Source organism: Mytilus californianus, unplaced genomic scaffold, assembly GCF_021869535.1.
Source record: "Mytilus californianus isolate M0D057914Y unplaced genomic scaffold, xbMytCali1.0.p SCAF_8, whole genome shotgun sequence".
Taxonomy (NCBI): Eukaryota; Metazoa; Mollusca; class Bivalvia; order Mytilida; family Mytilidae; genus Mytilus; species Mytilus californianus.
Window position 1 is genome coordinate 39,812,086 of NW_026262734.1, and position 9,272 is coordinate 39,821,357.

The 9,272-nt window shown below is 33.4% G+C and overlaps 1 long non-coding RNA gene across 1 annotated transcript; it reads right to left on the reverse strand.

Annotated features, from left to right (window-relative positions):
- Positions 1-4,916: 4,916 nt before the first annotated feature.
- On the reverse strand, positions 4,917-6,741 carry LOC127711206 (uncharacterized). Its single transcript, XR_007986593.1, has 2 exons — positions 6,507-6,741; positions 4,917-5,395 (listed from the first exon to the last, which is right to left on the reverse strand). It is a non-coding gene; the product is annotated as an uncharacterized LOC127711206 (long non-coding RNA).
- Positions 6,742-9,272: the final 2,531 nt, after the last annotated feature.

A 9,272-nucleotide genomic window follows, 5' to 3' on the forward strand; every position in this document is an offset into this window, starting at 1 on the left:
GTGATTTAGCAGACGGAAACGACAAAAATGACCATGAAAGTGACATCTACCCATCGGTTGTAAAAATGAAGCGGGAGATACCAAAAGGAGAATAAAAACTCATCAATTAAAGAGAGACCGACATCATGGCTAAAAAAGAAAAGCGACGAAAAGACAAACACCCATCTACAAAACACTGCACAAAAAAACTTAAAATTGGTCATTAATGTGTCTTTATTTAAAGATTCACATACTATGAATATAACTGACGTTGATTAACTCACTGGTTGATAATTACATAGAAATAAGAAGATGCGGTATGAGTGCCAATGAGACAACTCTCCATCCAAGTCACAATGTGTAAAAAGTAAACAATTATAGGTCAAAGTACGGCCTTCAACACGGAGCCTTGGCTCACACCGAACATGCATGTTTTATCCTTAATTTTTGAAAATCGGTGTAATAATTGCAGTTTCTGGTCTTGTGGTAAAATTCCATTTTATAAAGATTTGTTGAATATATTATAAAGAGGATAAAACAATTCAATAGATATTTCGTAAAGTCTTTTCGGGTGATCTGCTGATTTTTTTTCAATTTGGTTTATTCTTTAAATACGTCCGCAGAAGTTGCAAATAAGTCGCTTAATGTAGAGTTCAGCTCTTTTGTATCCAACCTGTTATTTTAGTCATCAGTAAGATACTAGTAAAGTACTGCAGAGATGAATATTTTCGTAAATATTTATCATTTGTTAAATGTCAACTTATATAACCAAGTTTGTTAGCGATAATGTGGTTTGCGCTTTTTCTTGTCCCTGATTTCGAATTTCATTTAATGATAAATTTATGCGATTTAATCTCAAGAAAAATGGCGAATATAAACCGCTCACAAAAATTTCCAATTTTGCAGTAATTGTTCAAACTTTAGCTTTTTTTTCGTCTTTGTTGGTTAAAGATGATTGTTTTATTTTGTCTTAAAAATTTTGAATTCCTGTACTTTTATAAGGATTGAAAATTTTATTTTGACACGTTCGAAATCTTTCTACTAATTTTTTTAAAATCATGTTAAGTGTCTTTCAATTTGTTTCTGAATGAGTCGTTTTTCCTATTATATTAGTACATTTCTTTATTATTTTTTATACAAACAAAATCTCTCTATCAACTGTGATGAAGTCACCAGCTATAGATTTGCAATCCACTCGAAAGAAATGGAAGCCCCTCCCCAAATTATTATTTTGATTTCAATAACATGATATATTATGGTCACTCATTTGTAAAATGGCTATTTTGACTGACCAACATGCTGCTGACTGCAGTTTCAATGTATATGATACGCAGTGTTTAAGGGGCTTTGCAAGTTACTATTCGTAATGTGGTGTATGTCATACGAGTGGGGTAACAGTATGAAGTCTAACAATCTGTATTTGTTTGCTAGTCAGTTATCGTTTGTTTTCACATCCTTGCAAGCGTCTGCTTATTTTGAACTTAATTGATCCCGTCTGGTTTCAATATTTAAACTTTTAAAACTAAATCACACAATAACAAGGAAAGAGATGCAGATAAAAGAGAGGCGAAAGATACCAAAGGTATGATAAATTCATAAGTCGAAAATAAACTGACAATGCAATGACAAATACGAAAAACGACCCACTGACTATTAATGACGTCTTTACACTAAATCCATTGGATGTTGGATGTGTACTGATTGATATCTTAGTGTTAGATACATGCTTTTTTCATTAGTTGTTATTGGCTTTGAACTAGCTGTCAGTAACTGCTAGTACTCTCAGATCTGTACTTAGCGTCTTTTTGTTTTTGGGATGTATAAGTACCCGTCCACGTCCACTTTGTGTTTTTGTTAGATGTATTTCTATTTGAATCCATCTGATGAGTTAAACCTTTTTCAACTGATTTTTATAGTTTGTTCCTATGTTGTACTGTTACACCATTGTCCCAGGTTAGGGGAAGGGTTGAGCACTCACAAACATGTTTAACCCCGCCACATTCTTTATGTGCCTGTTTCAAGTCAGGAGCCTGTAGTTCAGTGGTTGTCGTTGGTTCTTGTCTGTCATATTTGTTTTTCGTAAACTGTTTTGTTATAAATTAGGCCGTTAGTGTTCTCAATTGAATTGTTTCATATTTTTCATGTCGGGGCCTTTTAGAGCCGACCATACGATATGGGATTTTCTCATTGTTGAAGGCCGTACGGTTGCCTATAATTGCTTACATCCACTTCATTTGAACTTTGGTGGATAGTTGTCTCATTGGCAATTATACCACATCTCCTTATTTTCATATAACACTACACAAAATACAAAATATAAAACTAGAGATTGAGCAACACGAATCCCACCAAAAACCGGGGGTAATCTCAGTTTCTCCGGAAGGGTAGGCAGATCCTGTTCAAAATGTGGCACTCGTCGTGTTGCTCATGTAAGTGCAAAACCGGTGATAAGTCTAATTCGGAAGGTGCCATTTGAAGAAAAAAGAATGGGATTGTGGTTATGACTATTGAAACATATCGGTCGTCATCTGTGAAACAGATATTCCATAACGTTCAACCAACTTGTGATAGTGTCCGTAAAATTTTCGAAGGGATGATTTCAACTTCATCACTTGGAACTATTGGTTTAATAGCTACATTGAAAGCAGCAATTTTCTGTCAAGCAAATCATGATAGAAAATGCAAGCTCTGGAATATATTATCAATTGGGAGATATAAACTCCACATGCAGGCACTGCTGGAATGTTACTACCTAGAAATGGAAAGTTCCGCTCACAATTGAGAAGCTGAAATCATCTCTTTTATTGTAAAGTTTTATTATCTTCCAGCACTCACTTTGCTATTTCTAGATGTAAGTCAAGATAAAAGGCAGACTTAACTGCATCTGGTCTATTCTTTATTTCAACCTACAAGATTTTCAGACCAAGGGTATCCAGAGGACTCTCAGTAACAAAAATAATCCAAGAAAAATAGTTCAAAAAGTTGGAAATAAGGTGTTTCTCAACCAGCATTTAAACTTAGATTTGGCAATAAAAAGTCCTTTTTATACCTGACATAACTATTAAGTAGACTAGAAATGAATACCATGCTCATATTGCATTATACATAAACTTTAGTTTTCTGTTGAGTGGTTTATGGTCTGTTGTTTGTTTGTTCGTCTTTTTTGGGGTCTAGGTGTGTTTGTCTGTTTTCCTTCACTTGTGTTTTTTCTGTTGTTGTATTGACCCTGGTACCTTCTCTCCTTTCTATAATACTATAGAAAAGCAGTAAACGCATATACTCATATTCAAAAGGAAAACAGTCTGCATTTGAGGTTAAGTTATTAATAAAGTTTTTGCATTGATTTAATGAGTAAGTAAAACAATTGAAGTAATATTAAAGTTGATAAACTTTTCAAGTTCATATGCATAAAACATGTGTGGCGAGGTAGTTCTTATAATCCCTGTTTATAACCACAAAGTTTCTCCAAGGAGGTATACCGTAAATTAACTACGTTGTGACATAGTTAAGAACTCGTTGATTATCGTCTGAAGGTTACAACTGGTATACACTAGTAATTGACCTTATTGACCTGTACCGTGGCAAGTTAAGTAATGCTGTCTGTAATTAAGTGGCTGGTGGTGCTATAACAGAGACAAAATGCCTGACTGAAAACGAATAATTTCAACAGAGAAAACTGACAAATATAAAAGAAATATAAAATTTATTACAAAAAAAAATGAAATAATATAGTATTGCCCTTGGGAAATCATCTCAGCTAATTTTGAAAATATTTTAGCTAATTTTGAAAATATTTTTCCGTCGAATTCCCTGAATCCTGAGCTGTTGTAAAGCGTAGTTTGCGCGAACTATTGATGCTTGCAAAACAGTGGTTGACAGGAAATTCGACGTGACCTGTCCTATTAACTGTAGTATAACTAATGAAATGTGAGTTGTAAGTTGATAGAACTTGGGGGATAAAAAATTGTCATTTAAAAGACTGACCAGTGATAAAAAATGCAATGAATGGCAGTGCAGAGGTATTGCTGCGTAGCTGAGATCTCCCCGTCACATGCGGAATGAAGGCTGGCTGATAGGGGACACAGGCTGGTGGGAATATTTTTGTTTAGACAAGAACTGCTAACGAAACTGATCGAAACAAGAAGACAGCGTTATCTATCAAAATTATTTCAATAAAAATTATTTTAACGGCTATGATCTGACCGCTATCTGACTGCTAAGCTATAAATTCTCGACGAGACACAGAAACAAAAACAAACACCCGAAAGTCGTTATGGATCATTAAGAGAAGAACTTCTCAAATGAGCAATAAAATGCAGCTGTCGAAACAATTATAAACCAAATTATATGCTATATATTCAAATAATTTAACACAAATCTCATGACAATTGCAATAAATATTATTCAAAATACTTTTAGTGTCCCTAAGTATATTATAGTGGAACTTACAAACTGAAAAATGTGTATGCCTATCGTATTAAATCGGTATGAATAATTTGGGATATGGGATAAACGTCAATGAGCCAGCAACCTCTCTACACAAATTAACCAAAAGACATGCAAAGGGCTACATGTAACAAACAATAAACAAGTGTCTATCATAAGTCTGGCTCTTAATAGCCCGAGTATTATAATAATATAAACCAAGTTAAAATAACAAATAGCAAACACATTAAGATACAACATAAGACAAGCGCTTACGATGTTCCTGATTTTTACATGAACATACGGTCAACATGCGTTCTTCGACAATATTCAAGTTTCTAAAAAATATTTCATGCTCTAAATGGTCCCAAATCCATAAATGAAGATGACAATAAATCTAACAAAGACAATTAAAGGAAACAATCAGCAAAACATTACCCAAAACACCAAAAAAAATACATTATAACTGAAGACAAACCTTTTGGGACGATTTAATGAACATCTAACAAACATTTAATGATACACGTTTTTAATAAATCTAAAGAAAGAATGACAAAATCACGAGTACTGTTTCACTCTGCATGTATGAGAAGTCCAAGAAATGATGACTGAGGATAATTATCATGGCTATAAATGCCATGGCTAGTCGATTGTCCGGTCGAGCGGATCCATGCATGATCTCCCATTTCCATTCTACACAAAGCCGTCATTGATCCTGAAGGATAACCTCCGGCAGCGTTCTGTACTCCAGCCGTAGAAATAATTTGACTTTCTACTACAAGTTCCGTTACGATCCAGCTACCACCATTTCCTGAAACTGTCCAGGAGAACATGTACGTTCCTTTCCAAGGTGCAACGAACACTCCATCGTACTTATCATATAATCCTCCTACGTTCACGATAACTGTTTCAAAAACCAATATGGTGTCGATGTTGTAAGTTAATGTCTTTTCTTTCATGATAGCATAAAACATGGTGTGGCCTGTTTTCTCTAAAAATGAATATATGAATTATATTAAGCCTTCAGTTGTATAGTATTTGTGTTTTTCAATAATGTTAATGTTATAAAAAAGAGGTAGGACCAATTTCTCTTGAATTTATTTCACACCAGGGACATTTTCAAAACGTTGTTTTTGCTAAAATTAAAAGTATGCTGGACTAGTACAGTATACCTTCTTGTTTAGGGGCCTCAGTGTGCGGTATTGTTTGCTGCTTTGAAGACCCATTGGTGACCTTGGGCTGTTTTCTGCTCTTTGGTCGGGTTGTTGTCTTTTTTACACATTCCCCATATACATTCTCAATTCTATTACTTCGTTTGGTTAAAACAGCACTATGGCGCATTATGGACATATATCAAAGTTTTAAATGCCTGACAATGGCTCAAAACTGCACTTTTAGTATAGAGTTTCGAAATATTGATTCAGTAATGCAAAGTTGTAAAAGAAACAATTGCTGATACAGAACGGAAACTCATTTTATATAGATATGTCTTTCCGAAGAAAAAAAAAATGAATGTTGTTACAAAAAATATACAAGATGTGTGATATTGTATCAAAACTGTTGTCAAACATCAATGTATAACATACGGTCAACATACGGGCTAAATAACATTTCGATTTCTTGGATGCGTTTAAAATCATTTCAAAATCTTGAATATATATGATTTAGGCGCTTTAAATTGAAATAATTTGTAGTATTTGTAACAAGCAAAAACAACACTTTATACATTGTGTGTGTCTGACGCGTTTTTATGGATTTACTTTATTTAGGAATGCTGAGACCTAATTTTTTGAAAGCCAATGGTGTATAAATATCTAACAAACCACTTAAGATAAATAAATTTTAAACGCCATTTTAATTTTAACACTGTGAATGACACTCTGAAAAAAATCGGTCCTATCTCATTTATCTTTAATTCCACTAGCCTGTGTGGAATTCGTGTATTTCATGTACCAACAATTTATCTAGTATCTATCTGACAAAGTTATTCACATGTTTGAAATTGTTGCAGCATAACATTAAAACAGAACAAATGTAATCAAAAACTAAATAGTGTTTAGGTTTGCATTCAAATTATAACTAATTCTAACATTATATCCTACCTTTCTGGAAAGTTGCGTTCAGTTTCTGTAGTTTTTGAGTAAGATTGCGAACTTCATCTCTTAGTCCTGCCATTTGTCTTACTGTCGATTCTTGTTGAATAGATAAAGATTTTGAAAAGAAAGCAAGGAAACAAACAACTAATAAGATCATTCTAGAGTCCATAGTCAATGCATGAATGTATTGCCCCCTGACTTATATTTGAGTTTTTAGTGTTAAACGCACTAATAAGGAAGATGTCACTGTATAGAACCTGATGTAAGTGCATATCATATTACTATTTAAAGCAGAAAAAAATATCAAGTACTTCGACATAAGTTTGAAGAAGTGTACACTTGTTCACAGTATTTTCTCATTTTAAATACCATCACTATCATCATTTGGGAACCACTATTTGCTTTCAAAATTCCTGTTTAGCGGAATTTTAAGCGGATAGACGGACTGATGAACGCTATACGCTATAATTTCGAACTTTTGGTGCTTGTATATTGTAATCTAAACATCACAATTAAAATGTATGTTTGTATATCTTGTCTATACTAAAGTTCCTCTTTAAGACTGAACAAAACATTAATTAGCGGTTTTTGGAATAATTAAAAAAAAAAAACAATTATTGTGATGTCGGTAATATGTCTGTTCTTTCAAGCAGAAATGTGTGAAAGTTATACCACACACCACTACGGTTCATTTTCGTCAACAATCTAATGAAGAAGGTATGATAAGTAAGCAGCAACATTAGTTTACTAATATTGAATTCTCATCATTCTATATTATTAAGAAGATAAACATCAAGATGTATAACAAAAAGGGGGTCGCATGCGAGAAAATAAAATCAATCTCGTATCTGTGAAAAAAATCAAGAACCGACAACAAATATTCATTATACCAGCGCCAGATGCATCTGTGGTTAATAATTTTCTTTTGATATTTATGATGACGCCTCCAGCTCCGTTTATTTCTCTTATAGAAGCAATTAAAGTTTTACCTATTACTTATTAAGTAATATTTTTTATGATAGAGTAATGTTATAATTAGAATCACTCCCTGATACTCTCTGATATTATCCATGAAAGGGATGTTCCATTTTGTGGCCCTGTGAACAGTCCGTCGGTTGCACGGTATCTTTGTACATAATTAAATATAGTAGTTTCAGAAACATTTGTTTGACATCGATCCATTTAGAGTTCATGTGATTAACTCTGTTTTTTTATTGGTTGTTGCAATCAAAATATTCGCAATAAAAATGGCGACATGGTATGATTGCCAAAAAGAAAACTATTCATAAGAGTCTAAATGACGTAGATGTATGCAATTATAAGTCACTATACAGCCTTCAACACTGAGTAAAACCCATACCATATAGCCAGCTATAAAAGAATCCGGTACGACAAAATGTAAATTAATTCAAACGCTAAACAATGAAAGAAAATCATAAAATGATAGACAGGAAACAACAACAACCACTGAATTTAAGGCTCCTTACTTAGGACAGAAGTCTTATATGTTTTTGAGCGCTCAACCACTCCCGTAACCTGGGACAGTGGTGTTATGGCACAACATAAAAACGAACTTCAATATGGTTAGAATTATTCGATTTGCACACGGCACAAACAACAACTCTTATAAAGACAAAGAAAAAAAACACACAACTTTCTTTTAATAATCGTACGATCTAAGAGTATTGAAAGTAAACTGTCAATCTGAACACATCCAACGGATTTAGTGTAAAGACGTTACAAACACTTTAACAATAAAAAAAGCACGACAATACATAATCTTATAGTATCAACAAGATTTAGGACCATAAGTAGGATACGTAGATTTTTAATAAGGCTAAATTAAGACATCAAACTGAGACTTTCTTTAACGAAGAGCATAATTTTCGTGGATTATCCACGTTCCCAGAAGAATGGAAAAAGGTAAGAGATGTGCCACACAAATATTGTGGAAAAGAATTCGAATGGAAATAGAACACACAATAGCAAATATTAAATGCATATCTTGGACCTTGGCATTTCTTTTAACATTTATACTTGGGTTTTTCTCCCTAATTATCTTGGTAGAAATTTCCTGAGTTCCCCAGGATGCAGACTAAGGATCCCGTTCACAAATGAGCCAATGTGCCCTGGATATACGAAGCTAAGAAGATTTCTCTGTGTTCACCAAACACGACACAAATTCGAATTGGGATTTACTACATAAAATGATATTATATAATCATAATGATTATAATAGCTATCAAATATTAAACTACATGAAATAACAATTTTCTGAATGGAATAGGACCTAATTCGTGTCCGAACCTGCGTCGCTGCATGCAATTGATTTAATTTTGTTATTATAAAACACCCATGCAACCACGCATCCCATATTGCCTGATAGGACCCGACACTACTTTAGTGTTTCGGCAGTTAAAGCTTGGGATGGTCATCTTAAGATGCATTATTTTAATATAATCAAATATGAAAATTATTCATGTATATATTGATATATTCATATTTTAATTCTTCGTCAATAAATCTAGATATTATGACAGGTCTGCCATCATCAGGGGGTCCAACTGTCAATTTTATGTGAAAGTCTTTAACTTTGATCTGCAAAGCATATTTCCTACACTTTTATGTTTGCTATACGCAACTATTGGTGCAACATTGAATATTTGTACACAATCTTCGTCAAACTGCAATAAATGCCAGTGTTTCATGATACGTTTTTTTTTTTTTATTTTACGTATATTGGGTTATATTTAGTTATTAAAACTAACGGAA